This window comes from Zingiber officinale, chromosome 11B, assembly GCF_018446385.1.
Source record: "Zingiber officinale cultivar Zhangliang chromosome 11B, Zo_v1.1, whole genome shotgun sequence".
NCBI classification, from domain to species: domain Eukaryota; kingdom Viridiplantae; phylum Streptophyta; class Magnoliopsida; order Zingiberales; family Zingiberaceae; genus Zingiber; species Zingiber officinale.
In genome coordinates this window covers 11,956,964-11,982,941 of record NC_056007.1, presented here as the reverse complement: position 1 = coordinate 11,982,941, position 25,978 = coordinate 11,956,964, and the positions used below count along the sequence as shown (strand labels likewise).

Here is a 25,978-nt window from a genome sequence, read left to right as displayed (position 1 = left end):
ATTGTTTTGTAAATTAAATTTTGAAGACGATTTTTTTTAGGAGGGGAGAATTGTAAGGTCTCACAAACGTTACCTAAGGAATTAACTTTAAACGTAAAAAATATAAATATATATATTAAGGACTTTAAGAAAATAGCTCATAAAACTATTTTATAAATTTTAGAAATTTTTTGAGACACGTTTCGAGGGGATAGCGGTACGCAGCTTGATCGAAGCATATGAAACTCAATTAAGCTAAGGGTTGATTAACTTTAATTACCCTAAACTAATGCTAAAGTAACCTAAGTATAAGAGATGTCACTTACGCCTCCTCCTCACAGCCCTAAATCGCTGACTCTTCACTCTTTCCTTTCCCGAAATCGCCGATTTCACACCTCACATCCTCTCTGCCACATCGACGGAGCACCGCACCGTGACATGAGCTCGGGCCAAGCTTCACAACCCATAGTCGATACCATGAAGAACATCTTGATCGGGTGAAGCTCATCGTCGGTGCAACAGCCAAGGCGAGGATGGCTGGCGGAGGCGCAAGAAGTGAAAGGCAAGTATGCTCACATATGTTGCTATGGAATTTGAGAGGTAAGGGATAGGTAGCTAGGATGATACAAATTGCTTGTCAGTGATGCTGAATGGTTGAAAGAGTCGCGATTCTGGTTTCCACGATGTTCTTGCTACACTGAGGTTTTTATTCCTTTCCAATGGATTTGGGTGTTTGAGATTGGATTTGGATTTTTTCAGTTTCTTTCGGATGGTTTTGAGTTCTAGACGATGTTCTTGATGGATTCGGTTGGTTTTCTGATGGAGTTTTACCTTACTGATTGCTTCCGAAAGTTTGGATAGTTTGTCGGTGTTCTAAGGATGGATCAAAGATGTTTTACCTGTGTCTTCAAAATTGTTTGATGTATTCTGTTATGAAATTGCCATGAACCTTGTGTGGATTCAACTCAAGATTACTCGGCTTCTGTGAATTGTTGTGATTTTGCGTGGGAATAATTTGATGCTATTTTTGTTTCTATGAATGGATGTGGTTTCTTCGTTTTGTTTCTTAATTAATTGGGTATATTGAGAACAGAATTGGAAGACTTTAATACAATCTTCTATTTGTGGGTTCATGCCCCTTTTTGGTGATATAAATCTTAATGTAGAGGGGGCTAATTGGAGCTTGATTTGATAGTGATCTTGGTTTCCTTACGAGTCAGCTGCAAATTTTTGTGGATAGATTTAGTAGATTGTGAATTAATTTCAATGTGGTTCCTGCTCCTTTGGATTTCCTTGTAGTGTCTCTATCTTCTATGTGGGTATTTTGGTTTGGTTTCAGATTTCCACTGCAAACTTTGTGGTTGAATGGGTTTTTGTCTTGGCTTTTTGGTGGTTTGTAATATTGGGTAGTGTAGTAGGAATTCTATAGGATTTGAGGTTTCCATGTTTGCGTCAATTTCTGTGATCTGCCTCTCAAAATTGTCTATGTATGATCAAGGCTTTTTGCTTATTGATGGTGGTTCATTATACAAGACTGTTAAACATGGCTACTTTACTGTATACTTCAGATAGATGTAAAGAATGTATATACTTATGGAATGAACTATTGATATAAGTATAATGTGGATAGATTACGTTTTCTTAGGTGGCTAATTAGATGAGTATGGGCATTTGTGGTGACAGTACGGGTTGGGTACCCCGGGATGAGCTCCGGGGAGGACCCTTCTAAACGTGACTGATAATTTATTTATGTTAGTTTCGGGTATATGATTGCATGTTCTGTAGGAGGTACCTTTAGGGTCATGATTATGGACTGAATGACTGGTTCAAATTATGGTTACCAATTGTGTCATATCCATCTTATTAGCTATGTAGGCACTTTTACATACCATATTTCCCTTCCTTATGCTGTAATTGAGTTTATGATCTGTCTCTACTAGTTATTGTTCCAGCTGCTTCATGGATGTCATATCTTTCATATTGGATTGTACTGGCTAGGTTCGTAAACTCACGATTCTTATGTTACAGGTGAGGGAGATACCTCCTAGGAGATGATAGGGGGAATGCGGATGGAGTAGATGAGGGGACGAGATGGATGCACGACACACTATCCGGACGTCTTGGAGTGCTAGGAAGGCTTATGTCCTTATGTGCCCTTTTTATTGTATGAGTTGTATTAGAGCCTCCCTGTTCTTTCTATTAACTTCTTGTTTGTGATGCTACTAGTTACGTTGGGTATGGTGGTTCATTATGATGAATTTACTATTCTGGTACTTTACAGGGTATGTTTAGAGGGATGCCTTCATTTGATCATGGGTCTAAAAAAAAAGGTTGAGGGAAAGCTAGGGATATTTCACCTATAGTTTTTGCTACAACCTCACTTTGATGTGACTACCTCAGAAATAGAACAATATAAAGAAGAATGACCTGGTGCTTGAAATGTCGATACACTTTTAAGACTGTAAGACATACTGCAGGCCTGCCTTCCGACTGAAGGAGGTTCAATCGGACAAATCACGCAACAATGGAATTTCCTTTCTTAGTGAATGTAGGCAGCTTAGAACACAACCAAAGAGAAGACCGTCGAGGAGAAGGAGATCCTAATACTCTACTAGAAAGACTTAGCGTTCGTTTGTTTTGGTACCACTAGGCTGTTTAAGTTATTTCAATATTGTCAATGTAGAGAGAGTAATAATAGATGAAAGCTCCATCAATCTTGTTTTGAATGCGACCCATGGATCGTAAAAGACCTAAGAAAAGTGATTCTGTTTCAAAGAACCCAAGCAACAAGATTTTGATTCTTAGGTGCTTCTCTATTGGTTGTCGTGGCTATTTGCTTGATAGTTCTACTTATATTAGAGTACCTTGATTTGCATCCCTTCTCGAGGGGGCTGGATTTGATTAGAGAGCTAGCGGCTCCTGTGAAGGTTGGTAGTTCCTCATCTATCAGCCATAGATCTAGTTCCTCCTACACCCTTCTCGGGTTAAGGAAAGTCAGTTTCCTTCTATTGCTTGAATTGGAGTAGCTTTGATCCTTGGCTGCTTCTGTAGCAGCACTCCGGATTGGATTCCACTCTATCAATTCCTATCACTCTTTTCTCCTTCCTAGCCCTAGCTATCTAGAGATCCAGTAGCAGTCCTGAGCTTTCCTTTAATTTAAGTAGTTAAATAGGGGAAGTCTCTTTTTGAGGGACGAGCGATTATTATTATTATCATTCTAGCCATGTTGAGACGGGCAAGTCGAGGGACAAATAATAGAAGCGCACAAATTACATGAAAAAGTTTGTGCATATCTAATAACAGAGGGATGACTGTTCGCTCGGGGAGACGCTCAATATCAGCTACTCCAAAAGTGGGTAACTTTTGAAAACTTATATAATTTTCATTAATCAAATGGTGTCGTGTTATAAACATGGCCTCTGTTAGTAAAGCAAGGTACCACTAGAGATGGGTTTAGTCAGCCCCTCTAGGGTTCATAGGAGAAGAATGAAAGGGGAATCATAGTTGAATCGTAAGGGTATGAAATAAAACATAGCTATGTTTAGATCCTAAATATAATTAAGCAGAAGGTAAGGTAAGAAAAAACAAACTACTTGCTTCTCCACATCGCTCAAATTCTGTAGTTACTCGAATAGAATCATCTTCATTTGAAGATTAGTGGTATATAGAATTGAATCATCTGACTCTGAATCTTCACAGTCTCATATCTTTTTTCATGTTATATAAAGATAAGATCGAATATCTGAATGTACATGAGAAGATCACATTCTTGAATTCCAGTTAATTGAAAAAGCTTTGCCCAATAGTGCTTCACATATAGTGGACTGCTGTCCCGCCTAGTACTTAGTAAGTGCTTCGGGGCCTTAGATCGGAATGAAAGCTCAAAAAGTGAACTCAAGTCAGGGAGCAAAAATATCAAATCCAAGTTGATGCTCAATGCTTAACACATGACATAAAATGCAATTCTGTCGCATTTCAAACCTAAATTGACCCCTAAATCCACTAATTTGGAGACAGCTAAAAATACACTACCTTGTATTTTAAACCCGAAATCACTCCAAATCCACTAAATTGGGTTAAGTCAGCATCCCATTACTTACCGAAATTGAACCATCAATTTCAACAGAATTCACTTTATCGAATTCACAGACAATCATGAATCCATTCATGGAGTCCCAAAATGAACTACTTATGCCTTTTAACCCCAAATAGCCCCTAAATCTCATGGGCATAGCTTGAACCCATTACTAAACCCAACATAACCACCAATTTGAACTGTACCCTGCAAATGGTATACACACACAATAGTATGTTCATGGACCTAGGTATTTCAACCTAATTAGAGAAATAAATATACTAGAAATTTAGAGTAAATCATCATGTTGAAAACATGTTGAAAAGTTGAGAAAATGCACCTATATTTCCTTTTAAGCCTCCCTCAAAACACCCTATTTGAAAAAATCACTAAGTCTTCAAGGCATAAAGGAGAGTGTGAATTGTCGACGACCGTAGTAAAAGGGGATGAACGGGTGAAAGTAAGACTTGAGTCTAGTCAGTCAGCTACAACTCCTTCAACTAGACTTGAAGGAAAGGTTAGTGATTCAGGATGTAGCGAGTGGACCAGATGATGTGGCAGTCAAAGTCACGGTGATAGGGCGGTCAAAGTCAAAATAACATGGCAGCCAAAGATAGGGGAAGAAGGCATGCCCCACCTATCATTAGGCCTCTAGGGTTCAGCCTGGCTAGATTACAAGCCAAGCGATCAAAGGTCGACTAATCCTTAAGCTGGTCAAGCATAAGAATCCTAGTACTTTACAGAAAAGGTAACACGTTCGGTTATCTAATAGCTAACCGGGTCTTGGGGAGCTTGACCTTAGAAGCCGGATGGAATGTTAGACCCATCTCCTAATCAACTAGCCATAAGTATGGGCAAGGTATAGATTAGCCTCCTTAAGGCTCGCAGGTCTCTATATAAATGCCCGACTAGTTAAAAGGTCAGTCAAGCACAGGGCATTCAAAGCTCACAAAGGTCTATATGCGTGCCTGACTAGGTAAGAGGTCGGTCAAGTTTTAGACACCTAACCTCATATTATTACCCTGACGAATGTCCAACAAATACTGGTTATCAGATGGATTTTTGGGATGCACAGGTCATCATATTATTATGTAAATAGATTTCTAATACAATTAAGGCATTATATTATTCTTTAAAAGACTATTTTAGTAGAACATAACTGAGTGACTTAATGTCGAGACAGATATAAAGGCGACCAGCCTTATGGGTCGACCGAGATATATGCAGCCTAAGACATAATAGAGCAAGCTATACAAAATGTAACTGGGTAGCTTAATGCAGAAGCAGATATAAAGGTTGTCGGGCTTACTGACAGGTCGAGGGATACTTAATAGTTATCAATTTGTTAGAATAACAATTATGTGTTAGAGAATATTTTTCTAGAACCTTCTTTAGGACCCATCTTATCTCCTATTAGCTGACCACTTATAACAGCATATTCCTACAAATGACCTTAACAGCAGCCCAAGCCAAAAATTATAAATAGGTATACATATGGGTAAAGGGAAGACTAGGATAATTATGCAACATTACCCAGGTTGTACCTTTCCATTTACCTAACAAATTCTGACACACTACGCCACCTCATGATTATGAAGGTTATGTGAGGTGACATATGTAGGACCCTTGCGGCCGACAAGAAGGGGTGAATTGCCCTACACAAAATAAACAAAAACACCTTTCTTATCTCAATCGGATCAATTACACACTTAAATAAAATATAATGTAATAAAACAAGTAAGAGGCAAATTATTTTTTACTTGGTTGACAATCAGCAGATTGCAACTCTAAGGAATGTAACCTCACTATCAAGATCTATTTCTCAAATAGAAAGTTAGAGACAAAGAAGCCTCATACACGAAAATAATACTTAGAAATGAAAAACTGAAAGAGAAATGAAGTACAGAGTGTGTTGTTTGAATAGGAGAAGACCAGAGTTCTATTTATAGCCCACTAGTCAAAAATTACCATTTGCTGATGTAGAAAGGTCTGGCCACCCTCAACGTGGCAAATCTTATCATTGCATAAACGACCACGTAATGGGTGCGGGATAAAGTTTTATCTCGAACCGGGTGCCTGGACAACCGTCCTTGACGAGGCAATCGTCGAGGTACCCCTAGGCTGACCCATGGGTTTCGGGCACTTGGACTTGGTCCATGCGCCTCGACAGTCAACATTTTATTGACTATCTGGTTCTGCTTCGATTTAGATCTGCTTTCTTAGGTGATCTCGGCCATCCATAATAAGGCTTACCCAAACCCATTTTTCGGTCTTCTTGAGCAGCCTTCCGCTCCAGCTTCTTGTCCCTCGGAATCGCTATGTACTTCCTTCTCGTCCACCAGCATACTCTTTCTGTAGTGCCTCATCTCTTAGACATACCATGCCCGTCGACTCTCTCCCATTCCGTCTGTCCAATACCATAACAAAATAATAATAATATAATAAGGCTTAATGGATGGATAACCTTAACAGAATTTTCTGAGAATTTTTTAGAGCTTGTATGACATATTTTAAGGGGATCAATTATTGGGTTGTAAGAAAACCTATTTAGATATTCTAATTAGGTGGGAGTTGATTGAGGAAATAACCTAGGCTTTAATTGAAAAGACCTAAGTTTACCCTAGCTTTAGATGCCGACCCTTTTCCACTCCTGATCTCCACCTCATCTCCTCCTCTTCTCTTTATTTACCTAACCCCATTCCTCTTCCCTTCTCCCAATTCCTTTACTCTTCCTTCGCTGATTTTCTCTCCTTCTCGTGTTGATGTGTTTCCCTCTCTGTCAGTCCCCTTTGTCGACCCCCAAGTCCCGATGCCAACGGTTGCTATCTCTAATTGCTATAGCTAGCCGTCACCCCCTTCCTCAAGCACCTTTGCCCTAGAACGCCAGATTGTCGATCCACCACTCAATCCGATTCTGTAGTGGGTATAAGTGGACCGCTGGTAATCGCCACCCTATCACTCAAGCCGATCATCATGAAGCTCTGGAGGGACTTGAGCGCCAATCACCGAGGCACCACTTCCAGCGATCACCTGAGACGATCACGAGAGATCTACTCCCTTGGGCATCTTAATTCCTCTTCCATGCTGTGCCAGTAAATCAAGCAATCGTCGCTCTTCTTGTCAGTTGATCCATGGAAAGGAAACCCGCGCATCCAAGGTACTCTTCATCCGAACTTTATCTTGTCCTCTTCATCAGACCGGAAGTGGAGAGTTCTATCTTCCTCGTAGCTACATCTGGATGTCTTCAATAAGCTACTGTAGATCTGCAGATTGGATTAAGGTAAGATCTATTCAGTTTCAGATTTATACAGATCTGAAGTCATTTCTATTCTAGCGTGATTTACTAGTTGATGAAAATGGTATGTGTTTGGAATTGGAATTTGAGTGGATTAAGCTGTGCTTAGTTGTAAATCATAGATTGATTTGAATATTGTAATTGGTTTATTCATGTGTGGTTGATAGAGGTTTGATTTCATATTTCCTATAGTGCTTGGGTTATTTGGTAGTTAAGTTGAAGAAGAATTGTTAACTCGAAATGTTGATTTTTATATGGTGGAATGAGAGGATTGATAGATGGGTTAATGGAATGTAGGAATTGATTTAAGTTGAATTAATGGATTGAAGATTATGTTTGGATTTAGAAGGATTTAATGATGATATTTGATTAGTGATTGGTTGGTGTGAATTAAGGAGTTTATCGGTGGATTAAGGATGAACTTATTATATAATTGGATTTAGATCATTAGGTGGAATTAAACATAGTTACCTAATTGACGTCGTAGGATTATGTTTTGGGTTTAGCTAGTTATTGAATATGTGATTAGCTAAACTATACATCATGTGATTTTTAGGACGGTGATTTGAGATGGGCGTCTTGACGTGAGATTGGTTTATCATGATCGATAGATAAAGGCGGGTACCTTTGACTTATCTCTTTTGATATTGTCATTTTGATATGCGTAGTAGATTATATCTAGTAGTAATGGTTGTGTGTATATCTGTATTGGTATGTCACTACTTGATACCTGTAGTATGCTTTATTTGTTGCTGGTTATGCATTCATGCTTATATCCTCTTGATTATTGTCATGTGTACTTAAGTTTATAGAAGTAGTGACATACCATGCCTTATTGTATACCGGACATGTTACTTGACATACCTGACATGTGTACCTAGATTTATGTTACCTAGATCAGTGTTATAGACTCATTTTCCTTTTGGTACATATGGAGGTGGATATTGTCAACTGTTACATGCTTTAGTGTCATGCACAATCTTGCATGATTGTATGCTGAGTGATTGTCGGCTCTATTGTTGTTGAGCACATTGCCAGTTACATGATTTGCACGCACAACCACTTATGGGTTAGTGGTACATCAAGCAGGGTGTGTGTAATTTACTCTGTTAGGGCCCGACTGGTTCGCTAATGGGTAGCGTGATTGCAGCGTGGTAGCGGACAGGGATCCCTCCTCTTGACTATGACACAGGGAGATGAGAGCTTAGGCTCCCCCACTATGATTTGGGGTAGGAGGATAGGTGTACTCCGATAGCATCCTGTCCACTTGGTCACTTAGAAGTAGTGATGGCAGAGTGCACAGTTGTCATAGCCCTACCCACTTGACCTCACCATCATGTGTGAGGTGACTGACTGGCGTCAGGGGTAACCATGTCATTTGCATCATATGTATGGATTGCATTTATTGTTTGTGATTACTGTAATTTGGATGCTGCATTTTGGTGGCTATATATGATTGACTTGCATAAAGGATACATGATGTATTTGGTCTGATGACCCTTATATCCGGATAGGAGGTCCTGGTGAGTACAACTTCTAATGTTATTCAGTATTTGCGTTACCTACTATTGTTCAAGAGACTGTACTGCATAATTATTACTGTTAGTTATACCTTACTGTACATGTCTGCGTGATACCCGCTGAGTATGTTATACTCACTATCCCTGATTTTTTCTATTGGTTTTAGGTTAGCACATAGATATGTCATGTCGCTGGGAGTATCCTGTATGTCGGTCCCACATCACATCAGAAGACGATTTTACTTCATTCGTATTTTCTTTTATATATATTCTTTATTGATTTGGCATGGTATCAGTTTTTAGCCATGTGGCTATTTCATTATTTTTAGTTTTGTATTTTTGTTTTAAGCCATAGCGGCACGTGTTATATTTATTTGGTTTATGTGGGGGTTTTCTTTCATTTTTTGCTGTGCTTTTTTTAGTATAGCCATGTGGGATGTTTAATATATATAACTGTGTGGTTGTATATATATATTCCAGCCATGTGGGCTGATGTATTCTTGTGGATGTATATATGATTCAGATAGTCACTGATACAGGGGAGATGCTGCCGGATCTTTCCTCTGGTAAGGACTCCTCTAGGGCGTGACAAATTATTGATATCAGAGCCATAGGTTTATGATGCCTATTTTCTTGTATTTTGGATTTCGTGTTTTAGTTTTCTCGATGTGACTTTTCGGGTTTTGGGACCAGGCAGCAGTAGGACTTCTCTAAGCACTTTCTTTAGTATATATATAGTTATCTATGATAGTTAGTTACGACATATGTTAGTACTCTTTTAGTATCATGCTAGTTGTTTGTAGCATATATTTCGTGTGATGGTTCAACCATTGATCCTGGTCGACCCTACTAGAGATCAAAGATAACAGTCTCAGGGGATTCGTCATATCATACTACCATTAATAATCATGTTGACTCAGTCTATAGAGGATTAATTTATATTTTCTTTGGTTCTATCTGTAGAGGACTGATTTACTCTTATTTGCTTGGGTAGTTATGGATTGATTTACCTTAGTTGTTTTTGTCGAGGATTGATGTACTCTTATTAGATCAGTTAGTTGATGATCGATCTATTTTTGTTGGTTCGATCAGTAGGGGACCGACTTACTCTATTTTTATAGAGATTTTGATTTTTGGGTTACTCGTGCTTGGTTAGATATTTTAAGGTACATTTTGGAACATGACTTGTACCAATGTAGAGAAGACTGAATTAGTCGTATACCATTGACAGCTTGGTCAGTCTGTAGAGGATTGAGGTATCCTATGTTGGTACGGGAAGCATCCGACGATCGAACCTTAGTTTTGATAATAGAAAAGGGATTCAAAGTTAAGCTTAATTGTTATTTAATGTGTATGATTGAGTGTTTCAGGAAAGTCCTAGCTGCGGTTAGGCAAGTGGAAAACCCTAGGGGGTGGTAACCCTAGGTCATAGGGGGCGGTAATCCTATGCGGAAAGTCTTGGCGGGTCAAGGGCTTTAGGCAAAAGTCCTAGGGGGTGGTAACCCTTGGTGGAAAGTCTTGGTGTCGCGAACCAGGTGGAAGACTGGATGAGCTGGGAAGCGGGAGCCCAACAGAAAGTCCGGAAGCATCGAGCGTCGAGCAAAAGTCCAGTCGATCTGGAGGATCGTACTAGCAACAGGTAAATCTCCTGAGCAGAGTAGGTGAGGACGCATTCCCCGCAGAGGGAACAATAGACGTCGGGTCGACCTAGGATTTCCGGTTGGAAATCCGAAGTCAGACCCGGACAGTTCAAAGATTGTCATAATATTATATTGATTAATATCTGTGCTAACTTGGTTTTGCAGGATGTGTTTGTAGACTAACATGTTTTGCAGGGCCAAAAACTAGAATTTAGCCTCGGAGGAACAGTGTCCGAGGCGCCTCCATGGAGCTTAGAGGCGCCTCGGGTGCAAGCCGAAGCCACCTGTCCAGAGGAGCTGGAGGCGCCTTAATTTGGACTGAAGGCGCCTCGGACCAAGGCTGGAAGGTGCCTTGAGGACGCTTGAAGGCGCCTTGAACCAGATAAGGTTCGACCCGGTTTGTGCTGATCCACCCGTGTGACTCAGCGGGCTGGAGGCACCTTGGACAGGTTTGGAGGCGCCTCCAGCATTGTATAAAAGAGGGATTCGAGCAGCACTTGATTTCAACAATTAAGAAGCCATCTCTCACTAATCTGCTGCTCAAAAGTCGACGCTAAAGTGCTGTTGCAGTCCCCAACGACCCGAAGCTTCATTTACTATTACTCTGTTGTCGGTATTGTTTCAATTTCAGTTGTACTTATTCCTACTTGTACTCATTCACGATATTTTAGTGATTGCCCAAAGTAAATGCTCAACGAGCGTGGGCCTTGGAGTAGGAGTCGCCCAAGGCTCCGAACCAAGTAAAACCACTTGGGTCTTCTGTGTTTGTTTCTCATTTCCGCTGCGTTCCTCATTGTTTTTATGAATCCGAAATGAGTGAAAGTCACGAGCGCTATTCACCCCCTTCTAGCGCTTCTTGATCCAACATCCTATTCCATGGAGACTTTGACCCTAGATCATTTGTATCTGGGTGGATGACTTAGAAGGTACATTCGGATATGATACCCCCAGTGTTGTAGAAAGTGTAAAGCTACATGCTTAACACTTATGAGATACAACCGTTACTAGGGTATAACTTAGATAGTACATTCAGATATATAATTTGTACTATTGTAAGAAAAGGTGAAGTTAGCTGCTTATCTTTTATATGACAAGGCATCACGTGAAGGAAGAAGCAGATGATGATTTTGAGATCAAGGCATCATTTGGTGATTATGTTGAGGTGTTTTGAGAGCGAGTACTTCACTACCTCTTGCGATAGAATGATGAATTATAAGGTGATGGTCAGTTGACTTGCCTAATGCTATTCCATGGGAGATCTTGACTCATGGACCGATCACGGATATCCTTGATGGTATCTAGGGATTTATGACCCGCAGTGATACAAAGGTGGTGTTAGTTGATTAACACCTAGGAAGTTTCACCTTCACTGAGTGAAAATATCATATGATGTGTTATAAGACAATGGTTAGATGACTTAACTAATACTGTCTCTATCAAGTAGCTTAAGACCTTGATCATGTGATCATTTACCAAGGTCTTGAAGTCTATATGTCAGATCAGGGAGTGTTCGACCTTTTGTCGACATTTGACAGAGGATATTTACAGGCACGACTATGAGAGTTGTAGAGATACTTTCATGATGGGTAGACCCTCAATTACGAGGTTGAATGTCCCTTTGATTTTTGGATTTGTCATTCCTTTATGGTAGATATTTGAGTATCTGAAGGATGAGATTTGACATACTCTTTGGATATTTATGGATGAAATTAGTAGAGTTTTTTTACTCATCTTTTGAATTGATTTATCTCTACTACTTGGAGAGTTGTTGATTATCAATCAGGAAGTCAAGAGATATCCCTTGGATTTTAGTAGTCATACATCTTAGGTGGGATTGCGATATATTTATACATCTTAATGGTACATTAAGATGAGAATTTGTTACTAGAAAATTATCAGGTTTGATTGATGTTGAGGATAGTTTGAGATTGATTGATATTGTGATGTGTTATTTTCAGATGATTTATTAATGGATATTGTAAGATCAGATATTATGATATGTTGATTTCTAATGATTTATTGGATTAAATATTGAGTTATGTGCTTGTTGATGATCTATTAGTGGATATTTATTTTGTTGATCTATTAGTGGATATTTATTTTGATGATCTATTATTTGGGTTTGTCGTTGATGGTGACATAGTGAGTATCATGTGTAATATTTAGGTAGTTGGTAATCGGATTATAGATTTGTTGCTAGTAATCTTATTGTTGAGTATGCCTTATATACTGACATTATGAGTTTTTAGTAATGTCATTTGGGATGACCAATGCTTCAGCGGTATTTATGAATTTGATGAACCACGTCTTCCTGGAGTAGCTAGATCAGTTCGTTATCGTCTTCATCGACTACATTTTGATCTACTCACGTTCCGAGGAGAAACATGCACAACATCTTCGCATAGTCTTGGAGACTCTTCGACAACATCATCTATATGCGAAGTTCAGCAAGTGTGCTTTTTGGTTACCCTCAGTTGATTTTCTGGGACACGTGGTTTCTAGCCGAGGTATTTCCGTAGACCCTCAGAAGATCGAGGCTGTCACTAGATGGGAGCAGCCGAAATCAGTTCAGGAGATCCACAGTTTCTTGAAATTGGCCGGATATTATAGATGCTTCGTTGAGGGTTTCTCTTGCATTGCTATGCCGCTGACATGTCTGACCAGGAAGGCGTGAAGTTTATGTGGTCAGAAGCCTGTGAGACTAGCTTACAGGAGCTGAAGCGGAGATTAGTGTCGGCACCAGTTCTGGTTTTTCCTTCTAGAGAGGACAGATTCGTACTCTACACCGACGCTTCTCTACAGGGTTTAGGCGATGTTTTGATGCAGCACGGTAGGATAGTCTCATATGATTCCAGATAGTTGAAGGAGTATGAGAAGAACTACCCAGTACATGATCTGGAGCTGGCCACCATTATCTTTGCTTTAAAGATTTGGCGGCATCATCTGTATGGTATTACATTTGAGATTCTTATTGATCATAAGTGTCTTAAATATCTTTTCACCTAGAAGGAACTCAATCTTTGACAGAAGAGATGGACGGAGTTCCTGCAGGAATATGATTGTACCATTAGCTACCACCCAGGGAAAGCTAATGTAGTTGCCGATGCACTTAGCTCAAAGTCCAGAGGGACTTTAGCTTGCCATCGAGTTGTGGTCACGGACTTGATTCAGGGTTTCTCTGAGTTGGGCTTTGAGGAGCAGGGACAGACAAAGCAGAGTATTCTGGTTACCATGGTTGCTCAGTCATCGATCAGGATGAGGATCCGAGAGACCCAGACCGGTAATCAGCACTTACAGTTCATTGGCCGACAGATAGCTTCTGGGCAGTAGACGGAGTTCACCCAAGATGACGAGGGTATTATTTATTTCCAAGGTAGACTATGCATACCTCAATCTCACCCGGTTATGGAGGAGTTATTTCAGGAGGCTCATCGCTCCCGGTTTACTATCCACCCATGCGATACCCGTATATATCGAGATTTGAGGCGTTCCTATTGGTGAAACGACATTAAGAAAGGCATCGCGGAGTTTGTATCTAGATGTCTAGTTGTTGGCATGTGAAGGTTGACCACGAGAGACCTGCCAGATTACTTCAGAGGATTCCTATTCCAGAATGGAAATAGGAGCACATCACTATGTATTTTGTGGTAGGATTGCCTAGGACACGATGAGGCCATGACGCGATTTGGGTAATCGTTGACTGATTAACCAAATCCACACACTTCTTAATGATTCAGAAGACCGATTCTCTAGATCGATTGGCAGAGCTGTATTATTAGGAGATCATCAGATTGCATGATGTTCCTTTGAGCATTTTATCGGATAGAGACCCATGGTTCATGTCCCGGTTCTGGCAAAGTCTGCAACATGTCTAGGGCACACAATTCCATTTCAGTACAACATTCCATCCGCAGATAGATAGACAGTCAGAGCGGACCATCCAGACTTTAGAGGACTTCCTGAGGTCTTGCATTATGAATTTCAGAGGTGTTGGACCCCGTGGTTGTTTTGATGTAATCAACCAAGTTAGGTTAGATCCTGCTTGTTATTTGATCCCTGGGTTTATAAGTGTGCAGGAGCTTAGGAGCGCAGGAAGTTGAGCAGAAGATGTAGCTAGCGAGAAGAACGACACGGGAAGGGAGGCGATGGGCTCGGTGCATCAGAAGGATGAAAGAGCTGTGGAAGAGTACACCGGTGGGCGAGTAGAACGTGCACGGAGTTCAAGGGATGAGAAGCCGGGACGGAAGCCTGCTCGAGGAGAAGGCTGGAAATTAGGTTCGGGTGAGCCCTATTTCAGTTGATCGCAATCACCCAAGCAATCGGAGCTTCGGAAGGTGAAAATAAGGTAAAAGGAGCTAGAAAAACTAGTTGGAGGTGGCTTCAACAAAGTGTTGAAGGGGCCTGCGCTGCCTGTAGTGCTCGAGGCGCCCGCATGGCCTTGAGGGCACCTTCAACCTTGTCAGAGGCGCCCTCAAGGCCATTGGAGGTGCCTCAGACCCTGTCTAGTGATCGTTTTCGCAGATGGATAAAGTTTTATCCATCCCCTTTGCTGGAGGCGCCCTCAATACTTGAGATAGGTTTTCTAGGAGCTATATAAAGGCCCCTGGAGCTAGGAAATTATCATTCAACTCTGTATTAAGTTCCTAGCAACTTCTGAGAGTTCTTAGTGTGTAAAAAAGGCTTCTCCACCTACAGTGAAGGAGACATTCTAGTGGAGCTATTCAACCGCCTTGGATTAACAACCCCTTGGGTTGTAACCAAGTTAAATTTCCTGTCTCTTTTCTATTTCTGCTATTTTTATAATTGTTGCTATTATTTTTGAGTTGAAAGTTTTGAGGAGGGTATTTTTCATTTGTAGGAAATTCACCCCTCCCCTCTTGCCGGCCCGCTGCACCAACAATTGGTATCAGAGCCAGACCGCCTCAAAAGGACTGACTGCCGATTGAAGCACAAAGATCAAGATGATGGTCAGAACAAGCATTCATCCCCCGAAATTCAACAGAGATTTCCCGACGTGGAAATGCCAAATGCAGGTATTCTTTAAAACTGAATTTGATATACTTCTAATCATGAAATATGATTTTTCAGCCCCTAAAGACAAGGAAGAATACAAATGGACTAAGAAGGAGCAAGCCGATTTCGTGGCCAACGGAAAGGCGGAGTTCCACCTGCTCAGCATTCTACCGCCCCAAGAGGTAAGTCAGATCAGAAGTTATGACTCCGCTAAAGACCTCTGGGAAAATTTCCTGGAGCTCCACGAAGGCACTTCAGAAGTGAAGTTAGCAAGGTTCGATATCCTCTGGACGCAACTGACAAATCTCCGGATGAACAATGATGAAAAGGTCACGCAACTCTAGGCGAGAATTAAGGAGCTGATAACACAACTTACCAATCTTGGAGAATCGATAACAAACCGAGACTCAATCCGGTATGCGCTGAACGCTTTCCCAAGAACTCAAAAATGGGTGTCCTTAGTAGATGCGTACTACATCTCTAAGGACTTTGAGGTAAGTACGTTAGAAAATTTATTCTCTACATTTGAACTTCACAAGTCTCGAATCGCAGAGCCTAAACAAATGGAGAAGACAAACCTCAATGTTGCCCTATAAGTCGAGATGGACGATCCTGACTCCAAAGCGTCGATCGACAAAACTGAAGCGACACTATTGGTAAGAAAGTTAAATAAATTTATTAAAACTAACAAATTTAGATCGTCGTCGCAAAAGCATCAACGCAACAAATGGATGATCCAATGCTACAACTACAACGAGGAAGGGCACATCAAGGATGACTGCACAAAATTAAAGAAAAAGGACAAGAAGAAGACTAAATGACTGACATCCTCTAAATGTAAGAGTTTGAAAGCTACATGGGATGAATCCTCATCCTCTGAGTCAGAAGTAGAAGCCTTCTCGGGATTAGCACTGATGACCAACTATCAAATAGAAGAAGATGAGTCCAGCTCAGAAATGAGCATAGATGAAGGGGGAGGATCCTTAGAAGAAGAAAGCTGTGATGAAAGAGGAGCATCAGAAATAGATGTAAGGTACGTAATCTAACTCTCAATCAATCTTTTCAATTTATTAAAGTTCTCACTAAAGATTTAGTTAAATTAGAAAAAGAAAATATTGAGTTAAAATTAAATTTAGCTAAGGCATGCCTTCTAGAAATGTATGATAATCTGAAATTAGAAAACAAAAAATTGAAAATTGAAATTGAAAAATAATAATACATGCTTAAATACATTTCCAAAATCAAAACTTAGAATTTATGGAAAATTGATTTGGTATATTAGAAAACATCAGGGACAACTTAGAAAAGTTCCCAAAAGTTATGTACCTCCTAAGTTTTTGATTAATCTAGTAGGAAGGAACCTATACTGGGTTCCAAAGTCTTACTTAAATTGAACTATTAATTAGACTTAGCGTTAGCACTTTCAGCGAGAAAATTAAACAGTTAGTGTCTTTATGAAGCTTTGTCTAAGGAAGTGGTCGTTGCTCCAATAACCAAGAAGGTCAAATGCCTCGTCATGACCTGGAAGCCAAAATATTGAAATAAAAGGTTCAATTAACATTCTGGTACAGCATTAAAATTAGAATTAAATAATTCTTTAAAAAGCATTTCAAACATTTTTCTTTGAAAATTTTGTCAAAAATATTTTCACACTTAGAAAAATTTTCTTGCGTAAACTTTTTCACTTATAAAAATTCTCAAAATTTTTTTTGCCTAAGTTAAAATTTTTCTCCGAAATTCAAAATTTTTTTCTTAGAAAATTCTTTAAGATTATTTTTGTTTAACTTAGAATTTTTTTAATCACAAAAATAAATTTTTTTCAAAAACTTGGAACAATTTCTAAAGAATAATTTTTGCAAAGTTCTCTAAACTTAGAATTTTTTAAAAAAAATATTTTTAAAATGACTTATTTTAAACTTGAATATTTACTTAGAAAATTTTTAAACATTTTTTTTCTCAAAAATATTTTTGTCTAAAAATTACCTAAGTTAGAAATTTTTCTTTCACTTAGAAAATTTTTTTGCTTACATATTTTTTTTTAAATTCTCCAGAATATTTATGTTTGCAAAAACATAAGAAATTTTTTTTACTCAAACATCATTTTGAAAATGATTTATTTCTTGAATTTTGACTTAGAAGTTTCTTTCACTTGAAAATTATTACCCCATTTTTTTTATATGATCAAAGGGGGAGAGTTAGGTACAAGTTTAGGGGGAGTTAACATTTTCTAAATATTAAAATTTCTTTTTACTTGTGTTGCAAATACTATAATTGTAATCTTTATACTTAAACTGTTAGTTAAGTAATTTCTTTAAATTACTATTTGTCTCTCTTTTTCCCTAACTTGAACTTGAGTTGATGCATATTAAAAAGGAGGAGATTGTTAGACCTCGTAGTTGTTTTGATGTGATTAACCAAGTTAGGTTAGGTCTTGCTTGTTATTTGATCCCTGTGTATAAGTGTGCAGGAGCTTAGGAGCACAGAAAATCGAGTGAAAGACACAGCTAGCGAGAAGGACGACACGGGAAGGGAGCCGACGGGCTCAGTGCGTCCGAAGGACAAAAGAGCAGCGGGAAGAGTACACCGGTGGATGAGAAGAATGTGCGCAGTGTTCGAGGGACAAGAAGCAGGGACAAAAGCTTGCTCGAGGAGAAGACCGGAAATTTGGTTCGGGTGAGCCCTATTTCAGTTGGCCGCAATCACCCAAGCAATCGGAGCTTCGGAAGGAGAAAAGAAGGCAAAAGGAGCTAGAAAAGCTAGCTAGAGGCGCCTTCAATGAATTGTTGAAGGTGCCTACGCTGCTTGCGGTGCTGGAGGCACCCTCATGGCCTTGAGGGGGCCTTCAACCTTGTCCGAGGTGCCCTCAAGGCCATTGGAGGCGCCTCAGACCCAGTCTAGTGCCTGTTTTCGCAGATGGATAAAGTTTTATCCATCCCCTTTGCTGGAGGCGCCCTCAACCTCATTGGAGGCACCCTCAATGCTCAAGATAGGTTTTCCAGGAACTATATAAAGGCCCTTAGAGCTAGGAAATTATCATTCAACTCTGTATTAAGTTCTTAGCAACTTCTGAGCGTTCTTAGTGTGTAGAAAATGCTTCTCCGCCTACAGTGAAGGAGACATTCTAGTAGAGTTGTTTGACTGCCTTAGATTAACATCCCCTGGGTTGTAACCAAGTTAAATTTCCTATCTCTCTTTTATTTCTGCTATTTTTATAATTATTGCTATTATTTTTGAGTTAAAAGTCTTGAGGAGGGTATTTTTTATTTGTAGGCAATTCACCCCTCCCCTCTTGGCGGCACACTGCACCAACAGGAGGTAGCTAGGAGAACTATCTGCCATTAGTAGAGTTCAACTACAACAATAGCTATTATTCGGCTATCCAGATAACACTGTTTGAAGCGTTGAATGGTAGGCCTTGTCGGACACCCACCCTCTGGGTGGAGGTTGGGGAGGCCCAGTTGCTAGGACCTCATAGAACCCTGCAGGAGGCTGAGTTGGTCCGCACTATCAGACAGAGGATGTCCGAGGCGTAGAACCATCAGAAGAGTTATGCTAATCGGAGACAGAGACCCCTGGAGATCTCTACTGGGGACCATGTATTTTTGAGAGTCTCACCCACGAAAGGGGTGAAGAGATTTGACCTCCAAGGTAAGCTAGCTCCATGATACATTGGGCCTTTCCAAATCTTGAAGAGGATTGGAGCAGTAGCTTACCGTCTGGCGCTACCACCGTCTCTGGCAGGCATTCACGATATATTTCATGTGTCCATGCTGAGGAGATGCGGATCCGACCCAGTACATGTTCTGTCAGATATATCAGTTCTCATTCACCCTGATGTTACTTATGAGGAGGTCCCGATACAGATTTTAGACCACAAAGAGCGTCAGCTGCGGAACAATACTATCTGGCTAGTTAAAGTCATATGGAAGTATCAATCTGATGAGGAGGCTACCTGGGATCTTGAGGATATGATCTGAGCTCAATACCCCCATCTTTTTACTTGAGGTATGTGGGTTAGAGTTTCGTTCAGCATTTATACTATTTATCTATTGTTAGTGCTTGTTGATGGCTAATAACAAAAATTTGGCGATCAAATTTTTATTAGTGCGGGAGAATGTAAAATAGCGTAACAAAATAATAATAATATAATAAGGTTTAATGGAAAGATAACCTAAATAGAATTTTTAGGAATTTTCTAGAAATTTTTCGGAGCTTGTATGACATATTTTAATGGGATCAATTATTGGACTATAAGAAAGCCTGTTTAGATATCTTAATTAGGTGGGAGTTGATTTAGGAAATAACCTAGGCTTTAATTGAAAAAACCTAAGTTTACCCTAGCTTTAGACGCCGACCCTTTTCCACTCCCGTTCTCCACCTCATCTCCTCCTCTTCACTTTATTTCCCTAACCCCATTCCTCTTCCCTTCTCTTGATTCCTTTCCTCTTCCTCTGCCAATTTCCTCTCCTTCTCGTGCTAATGTGTTTCCCTCTCTGTCACTCCCCTCTGTCGACCACCGAGTCACGACGCCAACGGTTGCTAGCTCTGATTGCTGTAGCTAGTCGTTTCCCCCTTCCTCATGCACCTCTGCCCTAGATCGTCAGATTGTTGATCCACCACTCGATCCGATTCAATTGTGGGTATAAGTGGACAGTTGCTAATCGCCACCCTATCACTCAAGCCGATCGTCGTGAAGCTCTGGACGGACTTGAGTGTCGATCACCGAGGCACCACTTCCAACGATAACCTGAGATGATCGCGATAGATATGCTCCCTTGGGCATCTTTATTCCTCTACCGTGCTGTGCCAGCAGATCAAGCAATCATCACTCTTCTTGTCGGTTGATCCATGGGAAGGAAACCCACGCCACCGCAAATGGGGTCCTGATTGAGTGACACCACTAGGGGGCGACCATCCGAGGTACTCTTCATCCAGACTTTATCTTGTCCTCTTCATCAGACCGGAAGTGGAGAGTTCTATCTTCCTCGTGGCTACATCCGGATGTCTTCACTAAGCTATTGTAGATCTACAAATTGGATTAAGGTAAGATCTATTCAATTTCAGATTTATACAGATCTGAAGTCATTTCTATTCTAGTGTGATTTACTAGTTGATGAAAAGGGTATGTGTTTGGAATTGGAATTTGAGTGGATTAAGCTGTGTTTAGTTGTAAATCATGGATTGATTTGAATATTGTAACCAGTTTATTCATGTGTGGTTGATAGAGGTTTGATTTCAGATTTCCTATAGTGCTTGGGTTATTTAGTAGTTAAGTTGAAGAAGAATTGTTAACTCGAAATGTTGATTTTTATATGATGTAATGAGAGGATTGATAGATGGGTTAATGGAATGTTGGAATTGACTTAAGTTGAATTAATGGATTGAAGATTATGTTTGGATTTAGAAGGATTTAATGATGAGATTTGATTAGTGATTGGTTGGTGTGAATTAAGGAGTTTATCGGTGGATTAAGGATGAACTTATTATATAATTGGATTTGGATCATTAGGTGGAATTAAACATAGTTACCTAATCAGCGTAGGATTATGTTTTGGGTTTAGCTAATTGTTGTATATGTGATTAGCTAAACTATATACATCATGTGATTTGCAGGACGGTGATTTGAGATGGGCGTCTCGACGTGGGATTGGTTTATCACGATCGACAGATAAGGGAGGGTACCTTTGATTTATCTCTTTTGATATTGTCATTTTGATATGCATAGTAGATTATAGGTAGTAGTAATGGTTGTGTTTATATCTGCATTGGTATGTCACTACTTGATACTTGTAGTATGCTTTATTTGTTGCTTGTTATGCATTCATGCTTATATCCTCTTGATTATTGTCATGTGTACTTAAGTTCAAAGAAGTAGTGACATATCATGCCCTACTGTGTATCAGACTTGTTACTTGACATACCTGACTTGTATACCTAGATTTATGTTACCTAGATCAGTGTTATGGACTCATTTTCCTTTTGGTACATATGGAGGTGGATATTGTTAGGTGTTACATGCTTTAGGGAGTGCTTGGTTGGAGGGAATGGAAATGAGGAATGACAAAGGGATTGAAAGTTAGTGTTTGGAATGTTAATATTTGGAATGGGAATGGTGGGGCCCACGAATTCAAACCCTCAAATATGGAATTTGGCCATTACCAAGTAAAATGGGAGGAATGGGAATGGTGGGGTCCACGGATTCAAAACTCCTCATTCCCATTCTTACTTCAATGAATCTCATTCCTAATCCCATTCCCTTCCACAAACCAAGCACCCCCTTAGTGTCATGCACCATCTTACATGATTATGTGTTGAGTGATTGTTGACTCCATTGTTATTGAGCACATTGTCAGTTACATGATCTGCACACACAACCACTCATGGGTTAGTGGTACATCAGGCAGGTTGTGTACAGTTTGCTCTATCAAGGCTCGGCTGGTCCGCTAATGGGTAGCATGACTGCAGCGTGGTAGTGAACAGGGATCCCTCCTCTTGACTATGACACAGGGAGATGAGAGCTTAGGCTCCCCCACTATGATTTGGGGTAGGAGGATAGGTGTACTCTGATAGCATCCTGTCTACTCGGTCAATCAGGAGTAGTGATGGCAGAGTGCACAGTTGTCATATCCCTACCCACTCGACCTCGCCATCGTCTGTGAGGTGGCTGACTAGCGTCAGGGGTGACCATGTCATTTGCATCATATGCATGGATAGCATTTATTGTTTGTGATTGTTGCGTTTTAGATGCTGCATTTTGGTGGATACATATGATTGACATGCATACAGGATACATGATGTATTTGGTCTGACGACTCTTATATCCGGATATGAGATCTTGGTGAGTACAGCTTCTTTTGTTGTTCAGTATTTGCGTTACCTACTATTATTCAGGAGACTGTACTGCATGATTATTACTGTTAGTTATACCTTACTATGTATGTCTGCTCGATATCCGCTGAGTATGTTATACTCACTACCCCTTATTTTTCCTGTTGTTTTCAAGTTAGCACATAGATATGTCATGTCGCTTGAAGTATCCTGTCTGCCGGTCCCACGTCACATCAGAAGACAGTTTTACTTCGCTCTTGTTTTCTTTTATATATATATTCTTTATTGATTTGGCATGGTAAAGGTGTTTAGCCATGTGACTATTTCATTATTTTTAGTGTTGTATTTGTGTTTTAAGCCGTGTCGGCACGCGTTGTATTTATTTGGTTTGTGTGGACTTTTTCTTCATTTTCTGCTGTGTTTTTTTTATTACAGACGTGTGGGCTATTTAATATATATAATTATATGGTTGTATATATGTATTTTAGCCGTGTGGGCTGATGTATTCTTGTGGATGTATATATGATTCAGATTGTCACCGGTATAGGGGAGATGCTGCCGGAAGTTCCTCTAACAGGGATTCCTCTAGTGTGACACCGTCCTTCTCACTAACTACGTCTTTTACTCGGCTTCCTATGCTCCTAAGTTCCTGTACACCTAGAAACAAGGAATCAAAAGTCAACAGGACCTAACTTGGCTTAGTTGATCATATCAAAACTATCACAGGGTACTTACAATCTCCCTATTTTTGATGTGAACAACCTAAGTTTAAGTTAGGGTAAACCAAAAAATAAATAATAGTGATATTGCAAGTATGCAATAACATTTGGAAAAAAATTTCCCTCCCCTAGACTAAATCTCTAAGTTTCCCCTATGATCACATTAAAAATATGGGTAATGTTCGAAAATAATTTGAAAATAAATATGAATTAATCTATAAGGAGGAATAAAATGACAAACATTAAAAAAAAATTAACTATAAAGTTGGAAAACTGAACTTTTACGATTCATAAACTAGTTCTGAAAAGAAAATTTAAATTAATTTTTATTTCATCAAAAAATTTTGAAAATTTTATAACAGTTAAGCGGACATATTTAAAGATGGGTTAAAATATTCATGAAAAAATGAAATTGATTTAAGTAATAATAAATTATTTTCTATATAATGTTGTATTTTATAAAAAATACTTAAAAATAGTTTCTAAGCTTAAAAAATCATGAAAATTTTCTGAAAATGTAATGGAGCAAGTAATTTTTGTAAAAAATTTATTTTTAAATAATTTTTAATATTAAAAATTAGCATTTGGATAAATAATTCATAGAAAATTCAATAAGGGTTAAAAAATTTGAAAATATTTTCATGGACAGAGAATATGATAAAATTTTTACAAAAAAAAAATAAAGTTAACAAAAAATATCTCTGTGAAATATTTAAAAAATATAATATTTGTTAACAAATTCCTAAAAATTAATACAACGATCAAAAAATTTTGAAGTTTTTTCTACGGATAATAAATAAAATCATCATTCTCGGAAGAATTAATATCTGACTAATTTTGAATAGGAATTATACGAAACAATTTATTTGAAAGCATTAGACATTTTTAAACAAAATCAATTTAAAAGTACAACATGTATGAAAATTTAATTTAAGCATGATTTTGGAACCCAATATCGGTTCCTACCTATTGATTAATTAGAAAATTTTTAGACTATATTTGGTGATAATTTTATAATTTAGTTCTTATGATATCCAAAATGTCAATTAAGTCCTTGATAATTTTTAATTTATTGAACATGTGAGCATGTATAGTTTTTCAAATTTTCTATTTCTACTTTTAAGTTTTTATTTTCAATTTTTATCTTGTCAAAATCTTCTAATTGACAAGATGCTGCTAAGGTTATTTTTATTCCTCATTTTATTTTTTTTGATTTTCCATTTTCAATTTCTAATTTCTAAGAATTTTTTTATAAGATTTTTATAAATTTAAATAATTTATCAGGAGGTTGAGAGAGTGCCTGACTTACCTTGTCTATCTCATGATCTAATACTCCTCCTACAGAGCTATTTTCTTCTGACATTGCTCGTCCTTCATTGATGCTCTCGAGGCACATATCTAATGAGCTTGCTTCATCGTCTTTTTGGTGACTTGCCATCAGTGCAAGTCCAGCATAAGCTAGATGCTACCGGATTTTCCTTTGGCAGGGACTCCTCCAGGGTGTGACACCGTCCTTCTCGCAAACTACGTCTTTTGCTCGACTTCCTGTGCTCCTAAATTCCTATACACCTAGAAATAAGGAATCAAAAGTCAACAGAACCTAACTTGGCTTTGTTGATCACATCAAAACTATCACAGGATACTTACAATATCCCTATTCTTGATGTGAACAACCTAAGTTTAAGTTAGGATAAACCAAAAAATAAATAACAGTGATATAGCAAGTATGAAATAACATTTGGAAAAAATTTCCCTCCCCTAAACTTAATCTCTAACTTTCCCCCTTTGATCATATTAAAATAAGATGGGTAATGTTGGAAAATAATTTGGAAATAAATCTGAATTAATCTCTAAGGAGAAAAAAATGACAAACATTAAAAAAAAATTAACTATAAAGTTGGAAAACTGAACTTTTGTGATTCATAAACTAGTTCTGGAAAAAAAATTTAAATTAATTTTTATTTCATCAAAAATTTTGAAAATTTTTATAACAGTTAAGAGGGCATATCTAAAGATGGGCTAAAATATTCATGAAAAAATAAAATTGATTTAAGTAATAATAAATTATTTTCTAGAGAATGTAGTATTTTATAAAAAATACTTAAAAATAGTTTCTAAGCTTAAAAAATCATGAAAATTTTCTGAGAATGTAATGGAGCAAGTTTTTAGTAAAAAGATAAATTTTTTAAAATTTATTTTTTAAGAATTTTTAATATTAAAAATTAGCATTTGGATAAATAATTCATAGAAAATTCAATTAGGGTTAAGAAATTTGAAGATATTTTCATGGACAGAGAACATAATAAAATTTTTTTAAAAAAATAAAGTTTGCAAAAAATATCTGTGTGAAATATTTAAAAAATATAATATTTGTTAACAAATTCATAAAAATTAATACAATAATCAAAAAAATTTGAAGTTTTTTCTACGGATAATAAATAAAATCATCATTCTCAAAAGAATTAATATCTGATTAATTTTTAATAGGAATTATACGAAACAATTTATTTCAAAGCATTAGACATTTTTAAACAAAATTAATTTTAAAGTACAACATGTATGAAAATTTCATTTAAGCACGATTTTGGAACTCAATATAGGTTCTTACTGTTGGATCGAGACGCGCTAGAGGGGGGGTGAATAGCGCTCGCGGCTATTTTGTTCGATTATCGGAATCGTAAAACTATCAAAGTAAAATACGCAGCGGAAAATGTAAGACACAAACAAAAAGACACGGTCGTTTACTTCGTTCGGAGCCTGTGACGACTCCTACTCGAAGGCCCGCGATCCTTGATCGCTTTCCGTGGGCAACAACTAATAGCTCGACAAGAGTACAAGTATAACAGTTAAGTACAATAAAAAGGTACAATTATACCGACAACAATATCGTAATCTGAAGATTTCAGAGC

At 38.4% G+C, this 25,978-nt stretch overlaps 1 long non-coding RNA gene across 1 annotated transcript; it reads left to right on the top strand.

Moving 5' to 3' along the window:
* The first annotated feature begins 288 nt into the window (after positions 1 to 288).
* LOC122034505 lies at positions 289 to 2,270 on the top strand. Its single transcript, XR_006126716.1, has 2 exons — positions 289 to 579; positions 2,008 to 2,270. It is a non-coding gene; the product is annotated as an uncharacterized LOC122034505 (long non-coding RNA).
* Positions 2,271 to 25,978: the final 23,708 nt, after the last annotated feature.